Consider the following 13415-nt stretch of genomic DNA (forward strand, 5'->3'; position numbering starts at 1 on the left):
CCAACCTAGAAGGCAAAGAACCATGGCAAACTATGAGCCTCCAATGAGGCCCTTGAGTGAGCATTTCATTCCTATGATATATACTCCGGTTTCTTGTATTAAGTTGCCTAACATAGAGGCAGCTCAATATGAGATCAAATCTAGTGTGATTCAAATGCTACCATCTTTTTACGGACTTGCCAATGAAGAGCCTTATAAGCACTTAGATGAGTTTTTAGAGGTGTCCTCCACAGTTAAAATTCAAAACCTCTCAGTTGATGCTTTAAGATTACTTCTTTTTCCATTCTCCCTTAAAGATAAAGCTAAGCATTGGCTTCATTTTTTGGACAATGTTTAAATTTCCACTTGGGTAGAAATGCAACAGGAGTTCCTTAAAAAGTTCTTCCCCATTGGCCGTATCAATAGCATTAGGAGAGCGATAACGAGTTTCTCCCAACAAGAAGGAGAACAATTTCATGAGGCTTGGGAAAGACTAAAAGAATTACTTAGAAAGTGCCCCCATCATGCTATTCCTAAATGGCAATTGATTCACTGCTTTTATGATGGCCTTAGAGACCGACATAGGCAAATGGTTGATTCTTCTTGTGGTGGGACTTTCATGCACAAGAATGAGAATGAGGCATGGGAACTTTTTGAGACCTTAGTGAAAACTCCCAACCCCATGCTTCAACAGCTAGGACTGAGATTCCATCCATTGGGCAACCAAAGAGGAGCGGTCTCTATGAGATCAATCCTACCATTGAGATGAGCACTAAGGTTGACTTACTATCAAAGAAATTGGACCATCTCTTGTCATTAGGACAACAAACCCCATCTCCACTTCCTACAAGTTTCTCTCCACCTAATCAGATTGAAGCATGTGCTTTATGTTCTAGCCTATCCCATCATGTCACTAACTGCTATTTAGCTACACAATACCCTAAGTTTGTTAAGGAGCATGCACATTTGGCCCAAGGAGTCTCTAAATTGGGTAATGATCCATATTTCCAATGCCTACAACCCAGGATGGCGAAACCACCCCAATTTTTCATGGCGAAACTCAATGCCCAATCCCTCTAATCAAATACCTTATAGGCCACCTCCATTTAATATGCACCAAAATGCCTATAGGAATGAGCAACCATCATCTTCACAACCCTCACATAATTCATCATTTGAGGATAAGGTACTAAAAGCACTTAGTGGATTAGAGCAAAACACTCAATTGTTGCATTCCCATTCTCAGTCCATTAACAAATTGGAAACTCAACTTGGTCAACTAGCTGATGCCATCAGCAGGAGGGAGGTTGGTCAATTACCTAGTCAACCAATAGGTAACCCTAATCATCAAATTGGGTCTAGGAAAGAACAAGTCCAAGCAGTCTCGGTTGTGACACACAGTGGGAAGGAATATTATGCACCTTTGCCTACTCCTAAGCCATTGCCCATTGATCTTGAGAGTCGAGAAGAGGTTGATTTGACCCATGAGACTGGCAATGATGCACACAAGCCTAGTAAAAAAACACCACTTGTGAGTATTTCCCATCAATTTCCTTGTAAGGGATTGCACATTCCGATTGTAGAGGGTCCTACTCCTAAATCTTACACTCCCAAAGCCCCCTTCCCTGAAGCTCTTGAGTCATCAATTCCATATTCTAGAAAGAATGCTAAGACGCAAGAGATGATTGATTTATTCCAACAAGTTCGTATCAATCTCCCACTATTAGATGCTATCAAGCAAGTCCCAGCTTATGCTAAGTTTCTAAAAGATTTGTGCACCCAAAAGCGTAAGTTGAAGACTCAAACACCTAAAATTGTGCACCTAACTGAATCAGTCAGCTCGGTAATTTCCAACCAACTGCCCCCTAAACTTAAAGATCCAGGTACACCTTTAATTTCATGTGTCATTGGAGATTTATCCATAAGTAAGGCATTGCTTGATTTGGGAGCCAGTGTGAATATTTTACCCGGTTCAGTTTATGATAGGTTTGGTCTAGGAGATTTGAAATCCACTGATGTGATTCTACAATTGGCAGACCGTTCATTCAAACGACCCTGTGGGCTACTTGAAAACGTTTTGGTAAAGGTTGAGGATCTATATTTTCCTGTTGATTTTTTGATCCTAGATATGGACAATACAACTACCAATAAGTTACCACCAGTCATTCTTGGACGACCCTTTTTAGCCACTGCGAATGCTTGCATCAATTGTAGATCGGGTGTCATGGACATATCATTTGGCAATAAGAAACTTAGAGTCAACATCTTCAATGCATCCTTAAGCTCAAAAAGGGATGAAGAGTGCTTTGCGATTAACTTTATTGATGAGATAGTGGTTGATTATACTCCAAACATGCTTATTGATGATCCCCTACAACATTGCTTGCCATTTGGGGAATCTAACCTAAATATTGAGGAAGTCAACACATTGTTGGACTCTTCCACTTCTTTGGAGCAGTCACCATTCACATTTAGATTTGAGCCTCCACCTCCATTGGCTGCTTCTAACTAAGTCTGGCTGAAGACTCTAAACTTAGCGCTTTATGGGAGGCAACCCATATGTTTAGATATTATTTCTTGTTTTTTTTTCCTTTATTTTCTTTGTTTGTTGTTAGGTTTTACTGTTGCGTGCTCTATCATGAGTTCAAACATCGGGTACACTCTTTCCTCTATTTGCTTCTATTATTTTTTTTGCATGCACTGAGGTCATTGCATAATTTAAGTGTGGGGGGGTGTCAGCTCAAGTAAGACTTGTTGATAGTTGGTAGAGCATTGTCACAAAGATAAAAAGTGCCCAATTTTTTCTGGCTTTGGTAAGATAAATTTTTTAATTCCTTGCTTAGATACAAAATGAGAGTTTAAGTGTTTTAGAAATCCCATCTGATGTAATGAACACCCTCTTGAGAGAATAGTAATGGGTTTTACATTTTGAGACCGAGGTTGAATTGGAAAATAGAAATTCTAGGTAGTCCAAAAAGTTTGACCATCTAGTTATCTTGTATTGCCTTGTGCTTATGGTGACAAGTTGAGACCGATTTTAGACTATTTAAATGTGAAGTATAATATGAAAAAAAGAAAAAGAAAAAGAAAAAATATGCTAAAGTTTAAAGGTTAGACCTTCTTCTTAGTAACCGGGTCTCGGTGTCACCAACATCGTGCCTCGCGTCAAACAGTTGGGGTGTCTTTGGTCCAGTCTTGACCTATAGCCTAGTTGGCTTGAGTAAGTAAGTTCGAGGGGTATTTTACACCTAGTCCCTTAAGGCCATTTGGCTTGAGAGCGGCTGACCCAACACTCGTTACATAGGCCATCTAGAAAGCTTAAGAGGCAAGACATTGCACGGACTAGAACTGTGACCATTAAAGAAAGAAGTGAATTAATGTGCTTATAAAGGAAAAATGTCTAAGAAGGTCAATATTGCTTAGATCTTGAGTTCTTGGTATTATTTAATACCTAGTTTAGTCTTATCTGAGGGTGAACTGGTAGACTAAAGATAAGAAGAGACTTCTCGATTGAATTGTTTGCCTAGAGCTAGACTCAAGAGAGGGTGTAAGAGCTTAAGTTTGGGGGTGCCTATATTCTCTTTAATCTTTACTGGAGTGTCTTTGTCTTGGAATCTATCTTTCTACTCTTACTACTGCCAGAATAATTAGAAGAGCACTTAAGAATTTTGTGTGTATATTCTCTGCAAACACTCACGAGACACAACTCGTCCACTAGGGTAACCTAGGGGTTTAAAGGCTTGTTGCACATGCTAAGTGCAACCGTGATTCCTACGAAAGTGAGTTAGGTTTTTCTTTCTTTATTTTCTGTATTAGTTTTATTTTTTTGTTTTGCTCGAGGACTAGCAAACACTCAAGTGTGGGGGTATTTGATAAGCATGCATTTACCATTATTTATTTGATTTAATTCCCCATACTTATTTAATTAAAGAAAGCTAATTGAGTATTTTTGTGTATTTTTCAGGAATAAGGAGATTTTGGATATTAGAGATAATATGGAGTAAAGTTGGCAAATATATTAGATATTGGTGGATTTTAAATCATGGCATTCAATCTTGCTGCTCAAGAAATCATGAAAAGTGAGATCTTAGCCAAATTGGAAATAGGTGGAGATCTAAGGAACAAAATTGGTAATAAATCTGAAAATCGGATAAACAGACCTACCTTCAGTATTTTGGGCATATCTCTCTCGTATGAGCTTGGATTTCGATGATTCAAGATGTTATGGAACAATATTGAAAATATCTACAACTTTCCAGTTTTGAGTTTTTCCAAATTCCGAAAAAATAAAGGTCGAATATACGGGTAAAGCGAAGGGATTCATTGTGTGCGGGAGACATAAAAGAGAAGCCAACCACAAAAAAGAAGACAGCGAATGCGGGCTCTCATCTCTCATTGCTGAAGAAGAAGACCACATCTCTCTCTCTCTCTCCCTATGTTTCATCTTTATTTTTCTTATGAACTTTGTAGTAATGAGTAGCTAGTTCCTTTTCTTTGGGATGTAGATGAATCATGTTTATTTCATTAATTTGATTGTTCTATCTCTTCTAGTTGATTGTGTTTGAGTTTGGCCAAAGATGTTCTATAGCTCAGCGAACTAAGCGTGCCAAGCTTCCGCGAAGGGCGATAGTCTTGCGAAGATAGGGCATACCTAGGAAGACCATCCTTAATTTACTTTGAAGTATAGAATTATATCGGTTAGGGAAAAGCATTGGGGATTCGAAATCCCAAAGATCTTCACATATTCATAGTTTAAGTTTTTGCATTAATTAATAGATTTAGTTTAAATTTAGTTTTGTTAGATTCAATCTTAGTAACTTAGCCCTTTAGTTCCCCATAGTTCGACCCCGTACTTTCTGCTTGCTAGATTAGTATAGGATTTTATTTTTGATTGGTTAGCGACACGATCACTTATTGAACAAACTTTCTAAGAATTTTTATATGTTTCAGGCATTTTGAATCCTTAAAGGATTTTCATATAAATTTTACACTCGAGTGAGCCATATAAATAGACAGTTATAATATCCATTAGACGCATGTCAAATTTTTCATGTACTGCTAGATTAATAAAATATCTAAATGTCATTTGCATCCACCACAAGAGAATATATTTCCATATAACCAATGCCAAGCCTTTGCAAAAATTCTTGTGCCATAATTCATGTTTTATAATATTATGATTTTATTATTTTTCTCATTTTATTTTAGCATAAAAACTCATTTGTACCCCACTGGCTTTATACCTTTAGATGTTTGGACTACAGGTTTAAAACTTTACTTTTTCAAAAGAATTCAATTTTGCTTGAATTGCGTCTTTTTATTTTGGCCAATCATTTTTTCATTTATATTTCATCAACAAATTTATGTTCAAAATCCTCATCTTGTTGCATTATTTCAACAATAATATAATATACAAAAATGTTGTCGACAACTTTATACTTTTAGTTCCATATTTTTCCTGCAATGACATAACAAATCGAGATCTTTTCATTATTTTCAGGTACTTGAACCTCTTCTGAGGTTTTATAGGAAGTTATGTCTTCAGGATTTTCAAAATCGATTGTCTCCATATTATGATCATCTTGATCATTTGCTCCTTTCATTTTTGTAGGATTTTATCATTGAAACCAATTGGCATTCCACGTTTTAAATGTGGCTTAATTTCATTTGCATTGATAGATTGTCCTGCTGGGACATTAACCCAAATTAGAGCATTTGCAGCTAGAATATAAGATTTAATAATTTTTTACAAGTCAGCAAATATGGCAGTTGGTTCATAATACTTTGTAAATGCATTATTCAGTATGAGCTCTCGGGAGCTTTGTCCTTCCCCTTAGTTCAGGGCATCCTTTCGTCCGTAGCCTCGAATCCCTACTTGGCCAGGGCCTTCACTGCTGATGGGTTGAATCAGGGAGGCATTGCACGATCAAAGAAAGAGTTAGAATATTCACAAGAAGAGAATAAGCAATAAGATTCGAACGCTCACCATGGGCTAGACCACAGTAATGAAGGACAGCTTCATACTCCATGGCATACCCATGGATTATGCCATGGATTTCCTGATGTAGTTGGATAGCTTTGATAGCTTGAACCGCCTCATCTTCAGTCACAGAAAGATGAAGAGGACGATTGAGCTGAGTATAGGAGTTCGAGCAACTCCAAGAGATTGGGAAGTTAAGCTCAGATTTGGGAGCATAGCAGAATAGGTACCGATGATGCCATCCCTTATGATTTGAGGGGCAAGTGCCATTGGCACGGATTCCACCTTGCCATCCTAAGTCACCCTTCGGGCATTTGGAAAGAAACACCCAATGGGGAGGATTGGACTTGCTTAAAAAATAAAACTGAGAAAACAGCGCAAGAGAAGGGGTTATCTCAAGGTCAAGACATAGCCCAATGAAGCCAATGATATGCTTCCAACTATTCGGGAGGAACATGCCCGGACATATCTCCCAGTGTTTGAGGATTTCGGCAAAAAGAGGAGAGTAAAAGGAAACCGAACCCCACTTTTCAAAGTACAGACATAAATGGAAAACTCCCCTGGAATATGGGAATCAACCCTCTCATTCAGGTTCGGGACCCAAAAAGTGTAGGAGGGAGGGAGAGAGTAGTCAGAAGAAAGTTCGTCAATCTCAATTGGACGAACATGAGACACGAAGTAAGATGGGCTAGTAGAAGGTCTTTTTGATGGTCGAGAACTCCCAGCCAGTGATTTTTCGGGAGCTTTCCTTTTCTTGGAAGAATCACCCCGAACCTTAGCAACGTATCCTGAGGGTCTCTTAGGGTTAACAGGAGCAGAGGACAACCAGCGATCGGTAACCCTATAATCTCGATCACCGGATAACTCAACAGAGGTTGAAGGGCTGGCTTGATCAGCAGAACCCTCTCCGTCAATCAAATGATCAATGGAGTCCTCATTGGAAGTCCTATCACTACCCATATGAAGAAAAGGGAAACAGATAGGGTTGGAGCTAGGTTTTCTAGAAAGAAAAAGAAAGGCAGAAGGAACAAAACAAGCTACACAAAAAGAAAAGGAAAAAAGAGCAGAATAATGGGAAGGGTGGAAGAAACTTACTTGTGATTTGAGAATGAGCTGGAACTTGAGAGAAAGAGCTTGATTCACAGGAGCAAAAACTAGGAATCTTCAGAGCTAAAGCAGAGTTTCTAGAGCAAGAAAAAATTCGCAGAGAAGTGAAAAGAAAAAATGAGAAAGGAGAGGTCTTTTATAGACTCAAAGGAAAGATGGATGATTGAGATTAAGTTTGATCAACGAACGAGATTGTGCGACGGTTCAAGTAGAATCAATCAACGAGCCAGATTCAATATCATCAACGGTTCTCGATTGCAGACAGTTCGAGCAACAAGGTAATGATGGTTACGCTTCCCCCAAAGACCACGTGGCATACGACGCGTTGGAAACGAGGAGTTCAGACGGCTTGACGGCACACCACTAGACGAAGACGTCAGAAGCAATAAATGCAATCTTATCCAAACCGAAAAGACGTTTCAACTTCATTCACGGTCGAGACAAAGAACACCAAGCCAAGCATTCGGGTAGGGGGCTCCTCCTGAATACTCAGCCCTGGGGGCTAATGATATGGGTCAAATAATACCAAACCCGGATCAACCGGGTTCGAGTCTCTAACCCATGACAAACCGCAATCAACCAGGTTCGAGTTTCCAACCCAAGATAAACCACATTCGAGACTGGTTTGACCAAGTCTCAACAGCTAAGCATGAGGAACGGTTGTATTGGATGAACGTGATCCCGAAGATTGTGGGATACGTAATCAAGCCATAATAAGCAACTTCCATTGATATTAAGTGGGGATCATGACAAGGTAGGTAACTTCCAAGCTTTGAATAAGCAGGGTAAAACCCCAAAGATCTAACGGTCACTGAGAAGGATCACAAACGCATCCAACGATCGAGAATCAAAGGTAAAACCTATATAAGCAAGTATCCTACGCCCACATGAGGTATCTGAATCATTTCCTTTACAATTACGTTCATTTTATACTCTGCAATTAGCCAAAGTCTTGTGATCAGTTCATCAACTGACTTAGCCTTCGGAGGTGGCCTCCCAACCCCACGGTCGGGCCACATCTAATATTGTTTTACAGAATTATCCACAAAGATCTAAAGGCTGAGCAGATTTTGGACGCATCAGTAAGTTTTCAAATAGTAAAAAAAAACATATTCACTCTAGTTGAATCTTCTTGTAAGTGAGAAAAAAATTGACTAAAAAAGTACTCAAAAATCAGTCATAATTGTTTTTCATCCTCTTTGATCTCTGTCTTTTTCCTCTCTTTTTTTTCCCTCTTTTTTGAAAGTCTAAGTGATTTAGGATCAAGGAATGCAATTTGAAAATTTAAAAAATACAATAAATGCTAAGTCATCACTTAATCTTACAATTATAATAGTTTTTTTTGGTGGAATACAATTATAATAGTTAGAGATACTTGAAATGTAAGTAGAATACGTTTCAAGCATGTTAATGTAATAGTCCTAGGGTCAGAATCGGGCCGGGCTTTTGCAATCCCAAGCCCAGCCCTATATGTTCTAATCTGAGCCCATTCCCGCCCTAACCCTAGTTCAGGGCCAAGGATTATTGTCCCTAGCCCTAAACCCTACAGGGTCAAGCCAAGCCCATTCCCACCCTAATTGGCCCTAATTGGGCCGGGTCGGGATGGGTTGGCCCTGATTAGCCCTGATTGACCCTATCTTGGCCCTATCTTGGCCCTAGCCTTAATTGATCATATTATTGGACCTAAAATAACAAATGTAAATTCATAAAATAATAATAATAATAATAATAATAATAAAAGTAAACTAAAAATAAAATTCATAGAAATATAAAATAATTCAAGCTCATACAAAATGATAAAATAGTCAATAAGTTGATAGTGTTGCTTAACATAAATAAATTCATACTCCATAATTCTATATTGATCTCTGAAAGTCTCTCATTGCTTTGATGATGGAAATTGAAAACCTCTCCCATTACTTTGGTGATGGAAATTGAAAACCCCTCCCATTGATATCCTTATTCAACAAAAAAAAAATCATATTCAAAACTTTGTTAACAAGTAAATCAACGATATTTTGAAAATAATATAAAAAGTGAACTCATAGTCTAATGTTATCAAAATGACTGAAGGTCAAAGTCGAGACTTGTAGTTATATTAATGTTAATGTGAAGATTAGGGTAAAAATCTAATACATGATTAGGGTCAAATTAACATTAAGACTAGAGCCAAAATTAGGGTTAGGATCGTACCAAAATCAAGTGAATGTTTACTACATTGGTAATGAAGATATAATTTATTTTATTAATTTTTTTACAAAACATGATCATGTTTTTAAAATTTGACAGGTGTCAAATATTCACCCATGTGGATTATAATTAATTCATCTCCATATGGGTGGAGGGTCCAAACTCAAATCAAGGCCAAAATCATGGGCCTAGATCAAGTCCAAGATTAGGGCCAATATCAGGGCCAAGATCAGGGCTAGGATCAGGGCCAAGATCATGGTCAGAATCAGGGTTAAGATCAAGGTCAGAATCAGAGCCAAAATCGAGGCCAAAATCAGGGCCAAAATCAGGGCCAAAATCAGGGCCAAAATCGTGGCCAAAATCAGGGTCAGAATTAGGGCCAAAATCAGAGCCAGAATCAGGGCCAATATCAGAGCCAAAATCAAGGCCAAGATTAGGGCCAAAATCAGGGACGAGCGGTGATGGGCTGCGCGGGCCAAAGAGTAATCCCAGGCCCACCCTAGGCCCTAGTTCAGGGTCCGAATATTTTGGCCCTAACCCGCCCTTAGGGCCAAAATCTTTAACCCAAGCTCTATTCAGGCTTAGGCGGGCGTAGGGCGGGTCTGTGCCGCCAGGGCCAAACTTACACCCCTAAATAGTCCACAAATTTAGAGGGTTTATATATCATTTGACTTGGACAAAATGTATAATTTGGTCTAAAGAGAAAAAGAGTAATTCGCATTGTGAGGATTTTCCTCTTAAAAAAAATTAATAAAAAAAGGGTAATTTTCATCTGGACCCCCTGAGGTTTGATCCATGTCATTTTTAGTCCAATTAAATGGGTACTTTGCATCTGCCTCCCCTAAGGTATCCAAAAAGATCAATTAAGGACAATTTATAATTTTTATGACCAAAATACCCTCACATCTATTCTACCATAAGATTGCATCATTTCTTTACAATTAAATCCAATGATGAAAATAAAAAGAGTGGTATATAAAATTTTTATTTTACAAAATTTATTTTTAAGTTTTCAAATTTACAAAATTATACCCTTTGAATCAACGAACATGTCTGCTTGTTTGTTGATTCAGAGGGTATAATTTGTTGAATGAACCCTAAGCTTCTCCCAGCACTCTATCAGCCTCAAATCTTCAACCCAGAATCCAACTAGTGGCTCATCGGCCCACCATTCTCCACCCCACGGCGGTGCGCCGCCGGAGCCACCAACGGCACACTATATATGGTTAGCGGTATGGGTTCTCATTACAGCCCAGAAGTCGCGAGATCTGTGAAACGATGCAACTTGAGAAACAGAGAGTTGGTTTGGGAGAAAGTTGCATCCTTGAAAGATGGAAGGTTCAGTAGAGATGTTGTGGAAGTAGTTGGGTGGAGAAGGAAACCCTATATGGTGAATCTCAAGGGGAATGCTCCTAAATAGGAGCTATCTTTGATGTTGAGAATGATCGGTGGGAAGAGATGCCAGAAGGAATGGTTTTGGGATGGAATGGCAGGCGACGGCGATGGAAGAGGAAGTGATATATATTGTTGATGAAGATTAAGGGCTGTTGAAGAAGTACAACCCAGAACGAGATTCTTGGGCTCACAAGAACAGGTTGCTTGTTCGCTGATTAGAAGGTATAATTTTGTAAATTTAAAAACTTTAAAATAAAATATGTAAAATAATAATTTTATGTTTACATTTAAACCCATCATTTTGAGATCTCAACCGTTCAATCCAAAATAGATGATGTGGCAAAAATCTGACAAATTAAAATCCGTAAATATCCCACTCTTTTTATTTTCACCGTTGGATTTAATTGTAAAGACAAGATATAAATCTTATGGTAGAATAGATGTGAGGGTATTTTGGTCATTAAAATTAAAATTTGTCCTTAATTAATCTTATTGGATACCTCAGGGGAGGCAGATGCAAAGTATTCATTTATTTGGACTAAAAATGACATGAGTCAAACCTCAAAGGGTCCAGATGAAAATTACCCATAAAAAAATTACTTTGCAATGTAATTGTGGGCTTGCTAGGAAGGGTATGGCTGATTAAGGCCCAATTCAATGATCATGAGTAATCCAGGATAAAGGCCCAACTCAAAGATCACTAGTGGTTGAAGCTAGAATACAATAGTTGACTTGCTTAGAATCATTTTGGTAAAAAACTTGCTTAGAATAAACCATTGTTTTTGCATGTAACTCTCTTATAGCGTTGACAACAGTTCGGTTTGAACCGTTTTCCACTTAGGTTCAAAGCATCAGATTCAAATATGGACCATCAGCAAGATTTGGGCTATGGTTCGTTTTTGGGCTTCTGTGATTTGTGTTTTAGGTTGGATCGGTTTTGAGGGTACTATCAACTCATTATCTAATAGTTATATTTGGGTCTTGGATCTTCCCTTAAGGCCAAATAAACCAACCTCTTTAAATTGATTATAAGAATTTAGTTCAAGTACTCGTTTGGTCCATTTGATTTGGGCTAAGTGGCTATTAAAGGGTTGAACCAAACCAGCTCGAAAATAATAGATTTTCCGATGTCCAACACATACCTCATTCAATTAGCCTAGGTTGGCCGATTTGGGTCGTAATAGACCAATTCAGTTCGATTTCAATAGTTTCAACCCCTACTCTATAAGGCTAACTCTAATCAAGGTTTAAAGTATCCCACGATACTATACAATACTTGTCGATACGTATCCATATTTGACCCAACTGATACGATACATCTTGATACGTCTCTCCATTGAATTACACTAAAATACATTAGCCAAGCAATCCAATTCTCGATACAAGATGATACATCTCTTAAAATCACCTGACCGATACAATAATCGATACCGATACTTTAAACATTGACTCTAATAGATCCACCAGCATAGTGCTTTTAACAACATCAATAAAGTGTTATTAGTTATTGTGTCCAAATCCAACCTCTTGAGTGGACTTGTTAAAGTTTATTTGCAAGAGAAACAACGAATCCAGACTACTTGGAAAATGAGAAGCCACTTGCAACGATCAAATCAATAAAAAATAAACGACATTTTTAGTGGGGTTCTTCCATGCAATTTCCTTACTTGAAAACCATGAATAATGAATGACTCATACGTACTTGCAATTGTGATCAGTTAGCAAAGCAACGATTTCGTTTTTTCTTTGGGAGAATACTGATCTATAATTAAACACGTGTCAAATGGATATTTGCAGTGACGCAGTTGCCACGAAACCTGAAAGCAAAAACTCCTTTTAGTGCCCACCACAGCATGATGAGTAGACACAAGAACATGTAAACAAGAAGACTGGTCGAGGTGGGCCTACTACATGAACAAAAAAAATTTGTCCAAGAACAATGAAGCCCTTTTCCTTTTTCAGTTTCTCTGGTGGTAAAAGCATGTTCAACGAATTTTAGATTCCAGACAACCAAACCTGTTCAAACTTTACTGCTCCAGCCATTACAATTTCATGTCAGATGGTCCTTTCAGAGGCAATGTGGTGGGACCAGCACGACTACCAGTCAAATAACCTAATAGGAGCAATGAGTGATTAGTTCATTCATTGATCTTTATTTGTTGTCAGGCAGGTATCTCTCGTGTGGTTCTTAGATCATAATACGTTGAATTTTTTAGACCCAACAATTGTGATTGCAATAATAGACATATGAAAATAACAACTATTGAATCTCAAAAGTGTCACGTAATACGATCTAAGAGCTACACGGGAGATACTCGCACGATAATCAAAGAAATTCGCTCAAAAATGGTGCATATGCTATTTTCACTTCCCATCCGAAAGTGATAAATAAGATTAGGTTGAGTTTTTTTAGGATTCTAACCCTAATCCTAACTTGGCTCTGTTCCAACCCTAAACCTATTTTGTCGGTTAGATAGTTAACCTTAGTGTTGTCCTTGCCTCAAAAATAGTATAGTTCATTAGTGTGGTCTTTTAAGTAGATAAGATCAAGCAGGTTGAGCAAGGTCAACTCTAGTCGTACATTTAACCTTGACCCAGCCTTGTTGGCTCTAATTAGGAAATTGAATCTTTTTCACCTAGCCTGTCTATGCAGCCATGCACCCACACTCTAGTACTACTAGAGTGTGGATGTGTGGCTTATAGACAGGCTACATGGAGTGGATCTGGACTCCTAATTAGGGTCATCTTAGCCTGACCTAACTTA

The 13415-nt window shown here is 38.2% G+C and overlaps 1 non-coding gene across 1 annotated transcript; it reads right to left on the reverse strand.

Annotated features, from left to right (window-relative positions):
• Positions 1-403: 403 nt before the first annotated feature.
• LOC149007379 (small nucleolar RNA R71) lies at positions 404-510 on the reverse strand. Its single transcript, XR_016175348.1, has one exon. It is a non-coding gene; the product is annotated as a small nucleolar RNA R71 (small nucleolar RNA).
• Positions 511-13415: the final 12905 nt, after the last annotated feature.

The sequence above is a fragment of the Hakea prostrata genome, chromosome 8 (assembly GCF_041222555.1).
Source record: "Hakea prostrata isolate BN-2017 chromosome 8, UWA_Hpros_2, whole genome shotgun sequence".
NCBI lineage: Eukaryota > Viridiplantae > Streptophyta > Magnoliopsida > Proteales > Proteaceae > Hakea > Hakea prostrata.